The following is a 15,051-nucleotide window of genomic DNA, read 5'->3' as shown; positions in this document are numbered from 1 at the left end:
AACTTGGCTAAACTTGGAAGGACTTTCTAGAAGAGAAGCAGCCGAACCTGCTCCCCCCAAACTGCATAAGCCAATTCCTTCCTAATTTCCCTGCGTTGGTCCTGGAAAGGGGCTGGAGCGCACTGCCACCTGGGGTGCTGGCAAACTTGGCTTGAGGGGAAAGGGAGAGCGAAGTCACTACTCACCTCCACCCAGCGCTGGGCCTCGGCAAAGGCGAGGGCGCAATCGGCCTCGGCCTCCTCCATCCCTGCAAGAAGAAGAGAGGGAGCGAGAGAGAAGGATGCGCGTGCGGAGAGGAGAGATGGAGGATACCGCGTGCGTCCTGGAGACCCGCCGAGATGCCCAAAACTCTCTTTCCCTTTGTTGTGTTCCGCAGCTGGACCTTCTGGAACTCTTCCGACGTGGGGGGAAAGAAACTGAGGTTCTCTTAGAAACTTCTGCAAAGGAGCCGGGCTCCCCGAGCACCGAGAAGACCAGGCAAGGGGTGCGCAAAAAGGCGAAGGGGAGGCTAGGTTGGCGCGCGGCGCACCCGGACCCCGGACGAGCGCTGCAGCAGGGCTTCCAAAGTGGCAGCGCCGCCGCCTGCCAGGGGAATCGCCCCGCCCCGGCCCGGCCCGGCCAGTCCCCGCTTCCGTCCGCCACACCCCCAAACCCCCCGAGCCACCCCCGGATCCCCGGGCTGCGCGCCTGCACCGGGGGATGCCACGATGAGCCACCAGACCCGAGCCCGCGCGACCCCGCGGGGATGCGCCTCCCTTGGCATCCTCCCCTCTGCGGGGGCTCCTGGAAGTGGCACCCCCTCGCCCTCGGCTTGTGGCCGCCCCGGCCCGCCTGACATACCAGGAATAGCTCCACACAATTGCACCTTTCCGGGCCAAGAAACTTCCCTCCGCAGAGATGGGAGCGCGGTGGCCGGCGCAGGACGGCCAGCACGCTGCGTCCCGGTTCTGCAACCAGGTGTGCAGCTCTGCACCCCTCCCAGCGGCAGAGGACTAGAGTAGCTAGGGCGCTTGCAGCCTATTTTGGCTCAGTCGAGCCCTCCCGCGCCGCCCCGCGGCCAGGTGGGTGACACTCTGGAAGGAACTTGCTGCCTCTGTCCCCTTTTTTTTTTTTGGCGCTTTTTTGCAAAGGTTTCAAGCAGAGACAAAAGGTTGTATTTCTTTCAACTTTGCAGTTCTGGCCACTTGGCCGCTCCCTTGTGACACACACACACACACACACACACACACACACACACACACACCACACACTGCACCCTACCAGATTATTTGGAGGGCCTGGTAGATGGAGGTTAGTTTCTGGGCTTCCTTTGCACATGCAAACCAAACCTTGGCCACTCCCTTGTCACACACACACACACACACACACACACACACACACACACACACACACACACACACACACACACACACTGCGCCCTATCAGATTATTTGGAGGGCCTGGTAGGTGGAGGTTAGTTTCTGGGCTTTTTTTGCACATGCAAATCAAACCTGCAGAAAGACACATGGCTCCTTGATCAGAACCCTATCCAAACCACTCTTGGTCACGTTGGAAGAAAATGGAACTCCATTCTTAGTAAAAGAAGCAAACCCCTCTTTTTAGTTCTTCCGGTTCTTTTTTTATGCTGAAAGACAAGTCAAAACTTAAAGACACCAATACAGAGATTAGGGGAAACTGGGAGATGAAGACTTCTCTGGCAGTGCATAAACTGGGTACTGCATGGACCAGCACAGCAACCAGAGTAGCCTGGAGCAAACTTCAGAGCAGCCCCCATGTGACCCAAAAGAATAGCTACAGTTTTAAAGACATTGATGTTTCCTGCCTAAATATAACATAGCTGCTCTTTCCAAAAAGGATTCTTAATAAATTGCCCAGTCTGCTTATAAGCAAGCCACACTTGGTCCCCCAGCTACTGTTCCCGAATTGTCTTTTACAGCTGATTTACTCCTTCAAGGCCCAAACAATGACCACACATTGTATTAACTTACAATTTTAAACCTAAAATAGCCTCTTCTCCCCAAATGCCCCTCTCCATCCTGCCTTACAATGCCCTTGATTTGTTAAAGAAACCAGTCTTCTGAATTTGTTTGGAGGGGGGAGGTTAATGATGTCTAGAATGTATCTCTCTTTTCTTTTTATTTCAAGTTCCCTGAAAATTAAATCTGAATGTCTGGATTTGGAGGGGACTTGCTGATAATTTAGATAATTAGATCATTCAGATAATTCAACTACTGAATTATCTGCAGGGTGCAAACCTTTAATGCAAAAGGTTCCATCCACTACCTTAGAATAACCCCTGACCACATACGGAGTGGTCAATCAAAAGCAAATAAAAATAAAAAATAAAGAAAGGCTGGATTTGGATGTATAAGTGATAATAAAACTTCTTAGTAAAGCCTTTTACCCACTGTCTTCCACACTGGGGTGACTCCCAAAGGATGGGTTTTGTTAGATTTATTTTTGGTCAACTCTTTTTTTTTTTTTTTTCATCAGTGCTGCCTTTAATCAGTAGTTCCTTTGAAAAGAACTGCCAATTGTTTCTGCTAAAGTGGACGGCCATTGACTGGCCCATCTCTTTGCCTCTTGGCTACACTATGATCAGGCCAAACCCCAAATGAGGATGGGAGGATGAAAGAAACTGGGAAAATGTTTTCCTCTTCCTGACTTTTTGAAAGCTATCTTGTTAAATAATTACAAATTTTATGTGTCATATGTGATACAGAAATGGGGGAAAGAAATGAAACACAGAATCCTGTGGCTTTAGTGTCTGGAAGTGAACCCCCACTTCCAGTCCCCTCTGAGACAGACATTCCACAGGCTATTCAAGGGTTACTGCTATCGTGGCTACCATAAACTTGTCTCATCCTAGTGACGAAATTTGCAAGAAGCTGGGCCCAGAGAAAACACCACAGAGGGTTGAGTCAGCCACAAGATGTCTGTTGGCTGTGAGGCCTCTGTGGTCCTTGCTCCCCCACATTCCAGCCCCCATGCTGTGGCAGCCTGTGGAGCCCCAAGTGACTAGAAGAAATGAGGTTCCCACATCCACATAACAAAAGAAAAAGAATTTTTTTTCCTTGGATTTTTTTCTCTCCAGGCTCTTAATCCTGGTCCTTGCAGTTCCTTATACCTAGCAGGCCTGTATTACAGAGAAAATGAGATGATCAAAATAGATGTAGCCCTGATGCTAGAAACTTATCTTACACACAAAAATGAATGTTTTATCATTTTAAATGAAGAATTTAAATGTGTCCTCTGTTACAAACAGACTGACTGCATATACCTACATGCACAGAACTGGAAGTAGCTCCTGTGCTCTGTTGCATGTGGCCCCAAAAACAAAACAGTATAAGAATACCATGCCTGTGAGTCCAGAAGATAGATCAAGGGGTTGATCTTACAAGCACCAAAAAGACCATTCTCCAGCATCATTAAACAGTTATGGCCCCTAATAAATAGAATAACCCTCCTGTCACCCTGGTATGTAATCAGAACAGCAAGTAAAATCTGAGAGAGAGAGAGAGAGAGAGAGAGAGAGAGAGAGAGAGAGAGAGAGAGTCTCTTAAATGTCACTGCTTCAAACCTGACTCTGAAAATAAAGTTTTCTTGTTCTCCATTCAGCAATATTTCCTTTTAGTCAACACATTGAAGTTTTTGCATAGTTTTATTTGTTGTTTATTTGGGAGAAATGGTTAGATTTTGTTATTGTTCTTTGGTTTAAGTTTGGGGACCACACTCAGTGGTGCTCAGATGGTTCCAGAGCTCAAACCTGAGACTTGAACTCAGACTTTCTATATGTAAAGAATGTGTTCAACTCATTGAGCTAAACAACCAGTCCCAACATACCATTTAAAGGTGTTAAGTCACTTGACTTACAACTTTGAAGACAACAGCTAGGATGGTAAAAAGTGCACAGGCCTGAAGACCTGAATGATGTAGATTAGGAAACACTAAACTTTAATTTCTTCAACTGAAAATATGTTCAATAATATTTATGTCAAAGACCTATTGTCTTGGCATAATGACTTGGCTTAGACTCCAGTTGATTTGACACTGAATATTCACCCCCTGAACTGAGGATTCCACTTATAGAAACAAACAAGGTTTCCCACACCAGCACCAGGAGCATAAATTCTACCAAGGAAGCCCTACTACCACCACAGCACTGACTTACTCCAAAAACAGATCTTATATCACCCTGACAGCCAGGCAACAGCAATAGTCTACTTTTGGGGCAGGATTCTCTGCAAAAATTGCCCATGCATGTCTGCTTTTCCACTAATCTCCCTAAACTTGGCTTTGCGATCAGAGTTGCATTGCAGGTCAATGAGCTCCATTTGAAGCACAGGAGAGGCATCTTGCACATCATAGGAAAAGGGGTCCACAAAAATTTGGAAAGTGGCTCTGTGCTTTTTGAAGTCTGCAAATCTGTGATCAAATTCCTTCTCTAGTTTAAAAATAGCATCAACATATTTCTCACCACTGAATGGTATGCCTACATCCACAAGTTCCTTGCATGCTGGGAAATGGCAAAGGTTTGTCTGAGAGAGCTGGGATTTCCATAACACAAGTTTTGTGGAGAATGCTCTCACATTGTCATAGGCAGCACTGATAAGCTGCCCCGGGCCTTGTAACATCTTGTTTAGTACATTCAGCTTCTGTGTGATGTCAACAAGAAAAGTAAAGTCCATGAGCCATTTGTGATCACTCAACTCCGAAACAGCATTCCCATCCTTCTCCATGAAGGCTTTCACTTCTTCTCTCAACTCAAAAAATCTTTTCAGGACATTTCCCCTGCTGAGCCAACGTACCTTGGTGAAATAGAGCACATCTCCATATTCTGACTCCATTTCCTTTATAAAAATAAAAAGCACGAAACCTCCTGTGCTTTAAGCCCCTGGATCTGATTTGGTTGATGCATTTCACAACAACAGACATCACATTGTCACACAGCAGGCATTTACTGCAAAGGGCCTCCTGATGGATAATGCAGTGAAGAGCAATGGCCTTCTCTACACCCTCCTCTTCAAGTTTTTTTTGAACAAGTGCCACCAGTCCATTTTTCCTCCCTGTCATCGATGGCGCTCCATCAGTTATTATTTCAACAAATCTCTTCCATGGCAAACCTGCATTCTCAATGGCATCACACAGATGCCGAAATATCTCATTAGCGGTGGTCTGGCCATGCATTGGAATTATTGTGAGCAGCTCCTCTGTCAATTCAAAACTGCAGTCAACACCATGGACATAAATTGTGAGCTGTGCAGTGACTGTTATATCTGTGCCCTCGTCAAGAGCAACTGAGTATGCATCCAAACATTTGGCTTTCTCACACAGTTGATGATAAATGTCACTTGACATGTCAGTAATGCGCTCTGCCACAGTGTTGGCAGAAAGGCTGATTTTGCTAAACTGACCTTTCTTTTCCGGACAGATAATACTTGAAGCCTGTAACATGCATTTTTTAACAAACTCTCCTTCTCTGAATGGTTTTTCTGCCTTAGCAATCATCTCACTAACCATGTAACTAGCTTCGACTGATGCAACATTCTCTTTGGTTGCTTTCTTGAAGAAATCTTGTTGCCTCATTAGACATGCTTTAAGACTGGCAACCCACTCGGCTCTCTCATTTCCTTGATATTTTGCACATTCCTCAGCATGTTTAGTTGAATAATGGCGTTTCAAGTTGTATTCCTTGTGCACTGCAACTTTCGCTGAGCAAATAAGACATGTGGGGATGCCCCTGTGCTCAACAAAGAAATACTGCGTCTCCCACTTTTCCTGAAATTGTCTGTGCTCGTCATCAATCTTTCTCTTCACTGCAGGCTTTCATGAAATCATGATGAAGGTATGACAAAATCTAATTATCTAATAAACTCTCTCCCTTCTCTCCCTTAGCCCCCGATAATGCAAGGGACAGCGGGGACGAGCAGCGGAAATGATGTCTGTTCTTGGCGCAAAATATTCGCGATTATTCACTTACCGAATATTCGCAATAAAAATTCGGATTAGTAAGAAAAAAATCGCAAAAAAATCGCATTAAACATTTGCATACCCCGAACGGAACTGCTCGGGGTATGTGAATGTTTGATGTGATTTTTTTTCTTACTAATTAGATTTTTATTGCAATTATTCTGTAAGCAAATAATCGCAAATACTGCGATATTTGAAGGCCGGCCATGGGTCACAAAATGTTGTACCGAGGGCCGCAAATGGCCCGCGGGGCCGTGAGTGAGTAAATGGCCCCTGCCCTAAGGCCAATTAATCCCCTGAGCACAGAGCCAGAAGACCTTAAGACATCAAAAAATATATTATAAAAATAATTTTTTGGGTGGGGCCAGTGCAGTAGCACAGCAGTAGGGCATTTGCCTTGCACTTGGCAAACCCAGGACAGACCTGGGTTTGATTCACAGCATCCTATATGGACCCTTGATTCTGCCAGGAGTGATTTTTGAGCACAATGCCAGGAGTAACTCAGGAGCACCACCCGGTGTGGCCCAAAAAACAAATAAAAATTCTTTTTAATCATGGTTGGTTATATTTGATGAAAGTGTGGTTGGTTCTTATGGGTTATAGCCTCATACTCATGTAACATTTATTAATAGTAAAAAATTACTTATATGTGAAAATAGATTAAATATAAGATTTGTCTATTTTTACAGGTGAGATGAAATGATCTTCAAAAGAGAAAATTCTAGAGATTTTACTGAAAAATTTAGAAATAATAATTGAATCCAGCATAGTTGCAGGATACAAAATCAACATTAAAAAATCAGCTACATGGGGCCAGGAGAGATAGCACAGTGGCGTTTGCCTTGCAAGCAGCCGATCCAGGACCAAAGGTGGTTGGTTCGAATCCCGGTGTCCCATATGGTCCCCTGTGCCTGCCAGGAGCTGTTTCTGAGCAGAGAGCCAGGAGTAACCCCTGAGCACTGCCAGGTGTGGCCCAAAAAAAAACCAAAAAAAAAAAAAATCAGCTACAGGCTAGGAAGATGACTCAAATGACTGCAGCACATGTTTTACATGTTGGAGGCCTATATTCAATCCCCTGCATCACATATTTACCTAAGTGTCACCAAAAGTGACCCTCTTCACAAGCATAGAACTGGGAGGAATCCCTGCTTTCCCCCTGATTATGGTCCAAATCAAAACAAACAAAAATTAGCTGCATTTTTTTTTTTAGTTTTTGGGTACACCCAGCAATGCTCAGGGGTTATTCCTATCTCTGTAATCAGGAATCACTCCTCGCTGTGCTAAGGGGACAATATAGAATGCCAGGAGATTGAATGTGGGTCAGCAGCATGTAAGGCAAACACTATCACTGTGCTATGTCTCTGGTCCCAAATAGCTGCATTTCTATATAGTAACAACAAACTATCTAAAGAAGAAAACAGTCCATATTATAGAACATCAAAACCAATAAAATATGATGAAGGAGGGCCGGAGAGATAGCATGGAGGTAAGGCGTTTGCCTTTCATGCAGGAGGTCATCGGTTCGAATCCCGGTGCCCCATATGGTCCCCTGTGCCTGCCAGGAGCAATTTCTGAGCCTGGAGCCAGAAATAACCCCTGAGCACTGCTGGGTGTGACCCAAAAACCACACACACACAAAAAAATGATGAAGAATCTATCAACAAAAATGATTTGACAGAAAATACAAATGAAAAGATGTCTGTCATCAATCAGAATTGTTAAAATTGTTAATATTGTTAAAATATTCTTTTTTTTTTTTTTTTTTTTTTTTTTGTGGATTTTGGGTCACACCCGGCAGTGCTCAGGGGTTATTCCTGGCTCCAGGCTCAGAAATTGCTCCTGGCAGGCACGGGAGGACCATATATGGGACGCCGGGATTCGAACCGATGACCTCCTGCATGAGAGGCAAACGCCTTACCTCCATGCTATCTCTCCGGCCCCTAATATTGTTAAAATATTCTTAGTAGCCAACTACATATATATATATATATATATATATATATATATATATATATATATATATATATATATATATATGTTGTTGTTGTTGTTGTTATTGTTGTTGTTTTTGGGTCACACCCAGCAGCGCTTAGGGATTATTCCTGGCTCTACATTCAGAAATCGCCCCTGGCAGGCTCTGGGGACCATAATGGGATGCCAGGATTTGAACCACCATCCTTCTTCATGCGAGGCAAACACTTTGCCGTTGTGGTATCTTCCCAGCCCCCAACTACCTATAGATTTCAGTGCATTCTCTCTTTTTATTTGTTTTTACATTTTTGAGTCATACCTGCCTTACTCCTAACTCTGTGCTTAGGGATCACTCCAGTCAAGGCTCAAGGGACAATATGTGGTACAGGTACCAACCTTGGTTAGACTGCATGTACATTAGATGCTATACTATTTGTAAAATCACTCTGGCCTCTCAAATATACTTTCTTATTTATTTATTTTGGTCTTTGGGTCACAGTCGGCAGTGCTCAGGGGTTACTCCTGGCTCTCTAATCAGAAATCGCTCCTGGCAGGCACAGGGGACCATATGGGATGTCGGGATTTGAACCACCGACCTTCTGCATGCAAGGCAAACGCCTTACCTCCGTACTATCTCCCTGGCCCAACTTTCTATCAAATTTTCAATGACATTTTTCTCAGACATAAGAAAAATTCTGAAATTCATATTAAACTATATCTAAGACAACTAATCAAAGCAATCTTGATGAAAATCAATAGTTAAAAACAATCTAGAGAAAAGAAAAGAAACTTGTATACATCATGCTTCCTGATTTCAAATTCATAGAGCCAAAGGGATAGACTTGAGTGCCAGAAACAAACCCACATAGTATATTATGACTATTTTACAATGGAACCAAGAACAACAAATTGTATTGGAAAAACTGTTCATGAAAAAGCAAAACGATTATAGATTATAGAATCTAAAGTCACAAAATTCCTAGAAGAAAATGAGAAAAAGCTCTTTAGCACCACATTATCAACAACTTTTTTTTTGCCACACCCACAATGCTCAGGGATAACTCCTGGCTATCTGCTTAGAAATAGCTTCTGGCAGGCACAGGGGACCATATGGGACACTGGGATTTGAACCAACCACCTTATGTCCTGGGTCGGCTGCTTGCAAGGCAAACACCGCTGTGCTATCTCACTGGCCCCTTATCAACAACTTTTGAACATAACACTATACAAGGCTCACTAAATCAAAAAATAAAAATGAGTAAAATTATATCAGTCCAAAAGTCATACCAAAATGAAACAGTAACCTACAGAATGGAAGATTTATCAGATAAGGGGTTACTATTAAAAAAAACTCTAAGGAATTCATACAACTGAATAGCAAAATAAAACCTGTTTTTTAAGTGGTCAGAGAATTGATGAAAACATTTTTTCCAAGGTAAACATAATGGAAAACAGTTACTTGAAAAGATGTTCAATATCATTAACCATCAGATCACGTCAAAACCACAATGAAATATCACCTCCTTACAATTTAACTAGTATCTAAAATATGAAAAATAAGATTAAAGAGGATGTGAAAAAAAAACTTTGTTCTTTTAGTCGTGATTCTTCAAAAAATTAAAAATAATACAATTATATGGGACCAGAGCGATAGCGCAGCAGTAAGGCTTTTGCCTTGCACAGGGCTGACCCAGGATGGACCTGGGTTTGATCCCCAGTGTCCCATATGGTACCCCAAAGATAGGAGCTATTTCTGAGTGCTTCGCCAGGAGTAATCCTTGAGCATCACTGGGGATGGCCCAAAAACCAAACATAAATAAATAAATAAATAAATAAATAAACAATACAATTATATAAGCCAACATCACATACTACATCTATATCTAAAGGAAGCAAAATCAAAATGAGGAAGGAGCTGGGTGGGGACACGTGGGCATGCAGAACAGCAGGGGAAAAAAAATAAATAAAACCAAAATAAATATAAATAATAGATACATTAATCATAGCATTATTCACAATAGCTAAGATATGAAGAAGGAAAAAAAAAACCAAAGTGTCCAGGCAGTAGGTTAATGAATAATGAAAATTTGATTTTAGGTCTCTATATATATACGTGTATATTATTTAATTCAGCCATTAAAAAATTAAGAGGGGCCGGAGAGATAGCATGGAGGTAAGGCATTTCCCTTGCATGCAGAAGGACGGTGGTTTAAATCCCAGCATCCCATATGGTCCCCTGAATCGCCAGGAGTGATTTCTGAGCATAGAGCCGGAGTAACCCCTGAGTGTTGCTGCGTGTGACCCAAAAACAAACAAACAAACAAAATAAGAAGTTCTATATTTGAGAATAACGTGAACTTTGATGCATTATGCTAAATGAAATGTCACAGAAAGACAAATGTTAGAATCTTGAACTCACACAAACAGAATAATGTTGGTTGTCAGGGGTAGGGGGTTGGGAGAAATGGGCATGTCTTAATCAAAGGGTACAACTTCCAGGTTTGTAAGATGACAACATTCTGGTAATCTGTTGTTTTGTATGGTGATTATAGTTAGCTATGGTATTATATTATATTATATTATAAGTCATTAACTTCCTTTGGTAATCACTTCACAACATATACATGTATCAAGTCATTGTGTTGTACACCTTAAACATATAATGTCAATTCTATCTCACTAAAATTGGAAAATAAAGTTAATAAACATAATATAATATATTATTTAGAATAAAGTCCTACATCTCTAGCCACAAATATACCGTTCAGTGTCAGTAATTGAGGATTATGATGTTGTCTGTACTTACAAAATGATATTCATATAGATTCAAGTCTTTTGGAAGACAAAAGAGAAAAATAGATGCTAAAATATTACCAGTAATGTTCAAGAGATGAAGAGAAGGCCATATCTGTGGATAAAAAGCGGAAGGGGGAGAGATTTGGTGAATCAAAGATTATATCACCTCTACCAGATCTTAAAGGCTTCAGTGTGTTAGGAGGATAAGCATTTTGTCCACACGATGAGGAAGTGAATTTAAATTTGTCTTCTGGATCTACTAGATGGCTGAGAAGAGATGAATTAGAAAACTTGATTCACACACCTTTCCCTTGTGTGCACAGACATCTCTTTAAGACATCAACTGAGTAGGTGACTTTCTTTTTCTTTTTCTTTCTTCTTTCTTTCTTACTTTCTTTCTTTCTTTCTTTCTTTCTTTCTTTCTTCTTTCTTTCTTTTTCTTTCTTCTTTCTTTCTTACTTTCTTTCTTTCTTTCTTTCTTTCTTTCTTTCTTTCTTTCTTTCTTTCTTTCTTTCTTTCATCCATCTTTTTCTTTTTCTTTATTTTTTTTTTTTTATTTTTGGGTCACACCCGGCGGTGCTCAGGGATTACTTCCGGCTGTCTGCTCAGAAATAGCTCCTGGCAGGCACGGGGGACCATATGGGACACCGGGATTCGAACCAACCACCTTGGGTCCTGGATCGGCTGCTTGCAAGGCAAACGCCCCTGTGCTATCTCTCTGGGCCCAACTGAGTAGGTCAATTTCAGAACATGGAACCAACCCCATAATCTGAAGAGCAGTTGTTTTTTGTTTGTTTTGTTTTGTTTTGTTGTTGTTTTTGGGTCACACCCAGCAGTGCTCAGGGGTTACTCCTGACTCTACACTCAGAAATCGCTCTTGGCAGGCTCGGGGTACCATATGGGATGCCGGGATTCAAACCACCGTCCTTCTGCATGAAAGGAAAATGCCTTACTTCCATGTTATCTCTCCGGCCCCACAGTTGGTTATTTTCTTCCTACTGTGAAGATCTTAGAAGTTTTAGGATTGTACTTTTTTTAACTTGTAGAAGTTTCCTATCATTGAACTCAAATTATTGAACATAAAAAAGAATTTTAGGGGCCGGGAAGGTGGCGCTAGAGGTAAGGTGTCTGCCTTGCAAGCGCTAGCGTAGGACGGACTGCGGTTCGATCCCCGGCGTCCCATATGGTCCCCCCAAGCCAGGAGCGACTTCTGAGCGCATAGCCAGGAGTAACCCCTGAGCATCAAACGGGTGTGGCCCAAAAACCAAAAAAAAAAAAAAAGAATTTTATATTAAGGTCTTGCAATCTAGCCAGAATTTCAGGACCACACTATAATTTTCCAAGTGATAGCAGTTAGATCAAAAGGACTTAACCTAGAATTAGTTTTAAAATAAACTATTGGGGCTTTGGAGAAGACAGGGAGAATATGTGTTTACTAAATTTCTCTTCCTGAGACCCAGTGAGGAGAGTCAAATAAGCTGTTTTCCTTAAAAAGGGATGTCTTAAGTAATAACCAAAGATAAAAATAGTCGTGTCCAGATTTGTGTTTTGGTAGAATAGTTTATACCTGTCCTCTCATTAGCTTACTTGAAAAGAGAAATAACTTTACTATTGCTCACTTGGTTCAGCTACAAAGGCAAGGGTGGAAATTAAGAGTGTGCATTATATGAGTCACACTTGAGAATTATACATTTTCCTTTGCATTTTAAGATAGGATATTTTCTATAAATTCAATATAGAAAATTTAAAAAGTTTCAAAGTATAAATTGGGTGAGGGGGACCAGAGTGATAGCACAGTAGTAGTGCATTCCTTGCATGCTGCTGACCCGGGATGGACCTGGGTTCAATCCCCAGCATCTCATATTGTCCCCACAACCTGCCAGGATCGATTTCTAAGTGCAGAGCCAGGAGTAACCCCTGAGCATCGCTGGATGTGGGCCAAAAATAAACAAACAAATCAGGTAAGGGGTGTTCCCACACCTGACAACACTGAGGGCTATTTCTGCTCAGGGGTGACCCCTGGTAGTGCTTAGGGGACCACATGTGGTGCCAGGGATTCAAAGGTAGGGGACAGTGGTCAGTGGAATGCACTTTAAGCATACTTCATCTCTCCAGTACCAAAATACAATTTTTTCAACATTCTCTTCTGTGAATAATGGGCTAGATACAAATACTAAATAGGCTTCAAAGGAGAAAAGCTTCCTACCATGGACTGGTCCTACTAATCCTCATCTCTTATCTCGCTATAGTTTCTATTGCTTTGGGGCATTTGTTATTTCCTTGCTATGATTCTATACATTTATATATATATACATATATTTACATGTATATGTGATTTCCTTGCTATGTTTCTACATATATAGGCTTATTTACTTTCCAGGTACTACCGAGATATCTAAATGTTGACTACAAACAATTCAAACATGAAGATTGGAGAGATAGTACACTGGGTAAGGCATGTGCTTAGCATGAGGTTGACTTGAGTTTGATCCCCAGCAACATATATAAACCCTGAGCACTGCCAGTACAGAGCTTGTTATAAATCCCGAACACCATCCAAATCAAAATAAAATCACAGACAAGTAGATGCCTAATATAATAAAGATTATTTTAACTTTAATTACAATTCCAGAAATCTTTGTGATCATTGGTGCTTTCTCTTTCCTTGAGTTTTGCAGCTGTAATGACATGAGTTCACACTCTCTTGGTTGTAATGGAGATTGTTGTGGTGCTCACACATGTCTGACTGCATGGACCAGAAATGGCATGCTCACTCTGTGTGGCTCAAGTGTCCCAGGCAGCAGGAAGAAGGGGATGCACTTGGGGCATGCAAGGGACTGAACCTGGTCTCATACTTGTAAGAAGGCAATTAGCTGCTGAATCCTTTGAGAAGGACCCAAGAGATAGCTCAAAGGATTGGAGCACATACTTTGTTTGCAGGAACCCTGGAAATATCTGGTCCCTCAGCTCTTCTAGAGTGATCCTCAAGCTCTGAGCCTGGAGGAGCTACTGAGCATTGTAGGATATGTCCTAAAATAAAACCACCAAATATCATATTTTTGTTATTCTAGTGATTTCTAAAAGCTGCATATTATCTGAAAAATCATTGTGATGTCAAATTAATCTTACATTTTAATTAGCAAAAAATATTTTTTACTAATGTTTCATGCCAGAACAATTCTCTGCCAACGTCTACATTGTACATTAAATCCTTGTGGCCATCAAAGTTTACGGAATGTGAAATCGAGAATAGGAGTTAGTGATTTCAGATCTGCTTTGAGTAATATGCTAACATAGTCAGCAACATAGGAGAAAAAAATGTTCTTAGAACACTCTATTTGAAAGTAAGATGTTATGTATTCTGTGTTGACGGACATATTTATTGAACAACGTAAATATGAAGTTAAGCTACAAATCTTTTTTTTTTTTTTTTGTCTTTGTGTCACACCCGGCAGCGCTCTGGCTCTATGCTCAGAAATCGCTCCTGGGACCATATGGCATACCGGGATTCGAACCATCAACCTTTTGCATGAAAGGCAAACGCCTTACCTCCATTCTATCTCTCCGGCCCCTAAGCTACAGATCTTAATTCAAAGTGGCACTCTACATCAGCATCCATTTGTAGTCCTCTATGAACAGAGCCCAGACTTCTAATTCTTAAAGCTCTTTTTTGCTCTTTTGTTTTGTTTTGTAGCTAGTAGTACTTAGGGCTTATTCCTGACACTGCACTCAGGAATCACTTCTGAAGGGGCTCAGGGGACAATTTCGAGTGCCAGGATTTGAACCTAGGTTGACTTCATGCAAGGTAAGTTCCCTTACTGTACTAGCCCTTCAACTCCATAATTCTTCTTTATTTTGGGGGGGGTCCACACCCAGCGGTGCTCAGAGATACTCCTGGCTCTGCGCTCAGAAATTGCTCCTGGCAGGCAGAAGGGACCATATGGGATGTCAGAATTTGAACCACCGTCCATCCTGGATCTGCTGCTTGCAAGGCAAACGCCCTAACGCTGTGCTATCTCTCTGGTCCCCAACTCCATAATTCTTAAAGCTCTTAAAGGCAGAATTAGAATAGGAAAATGAATCATGAAAGAAGTACTTGCAGACAGTTATAAGGTTAGGAAAAGAACGAGGGGAAAATTTTTTTAATTCAAAGTCCAGAGGCTGGAGAGTAGCATAAGTAGGATGCTTGCCTTGTAGGTGGCCAGCCCAGATTCAATCCCCAGCATCCCATATGGTTCCCCGAGCCTGCAAGGAAAAATTTCTGAGCACAGAGCCAGAAATAATTCCTGAGAGCCGCTAGATAAATAAATAGAT

At 42.0% G+C, this 15,051-nt stretch overlaps 1 long non-coding RNA gene across 1 annotated transcript in view; it reads right to left on the bottom strand.

Moving 5' to 3' along the window:
• Window positions 1–234, bottom strand: part of LOC126016370 (uncharacterized) — a 127,304-nt gene extending 127,070 nt beyond the window's left edge. Inside the window, exon 1 of the long non-coding RNA XR_007498265.1 lies at window positions 186–234. This is a non-coding gene — a long non-coding RNA (uncharacterized LOC126016370). The remainder of the gene's footprint in view (window positions 1–185) is intronic.
• Between the last annotated feature and the right edge of the window lie 14,817 nt (window positions 235–15,051).

Source organism: Suncus etruscus, chromosome 8, assembly GCF_024139225.1.
Source record: "Suncus etruscus isolate mSunEtr1 chromosome 8, mSunEtr1.pri.cur, whole genome shotgun sequence".
Classification (NCBI taxonomy): domain Eukaryota; kingdom Metazoa; phylum Chordata; class Mammalia; order Eulipotyphla; family Soricidae; genus Suncus; species Suncus etruscus.
The sequence above is the reverse complement of the archived record's forward strand: the minus strand, read 5'-3'. Positions and strand labels throughout refer to the sequence as shown.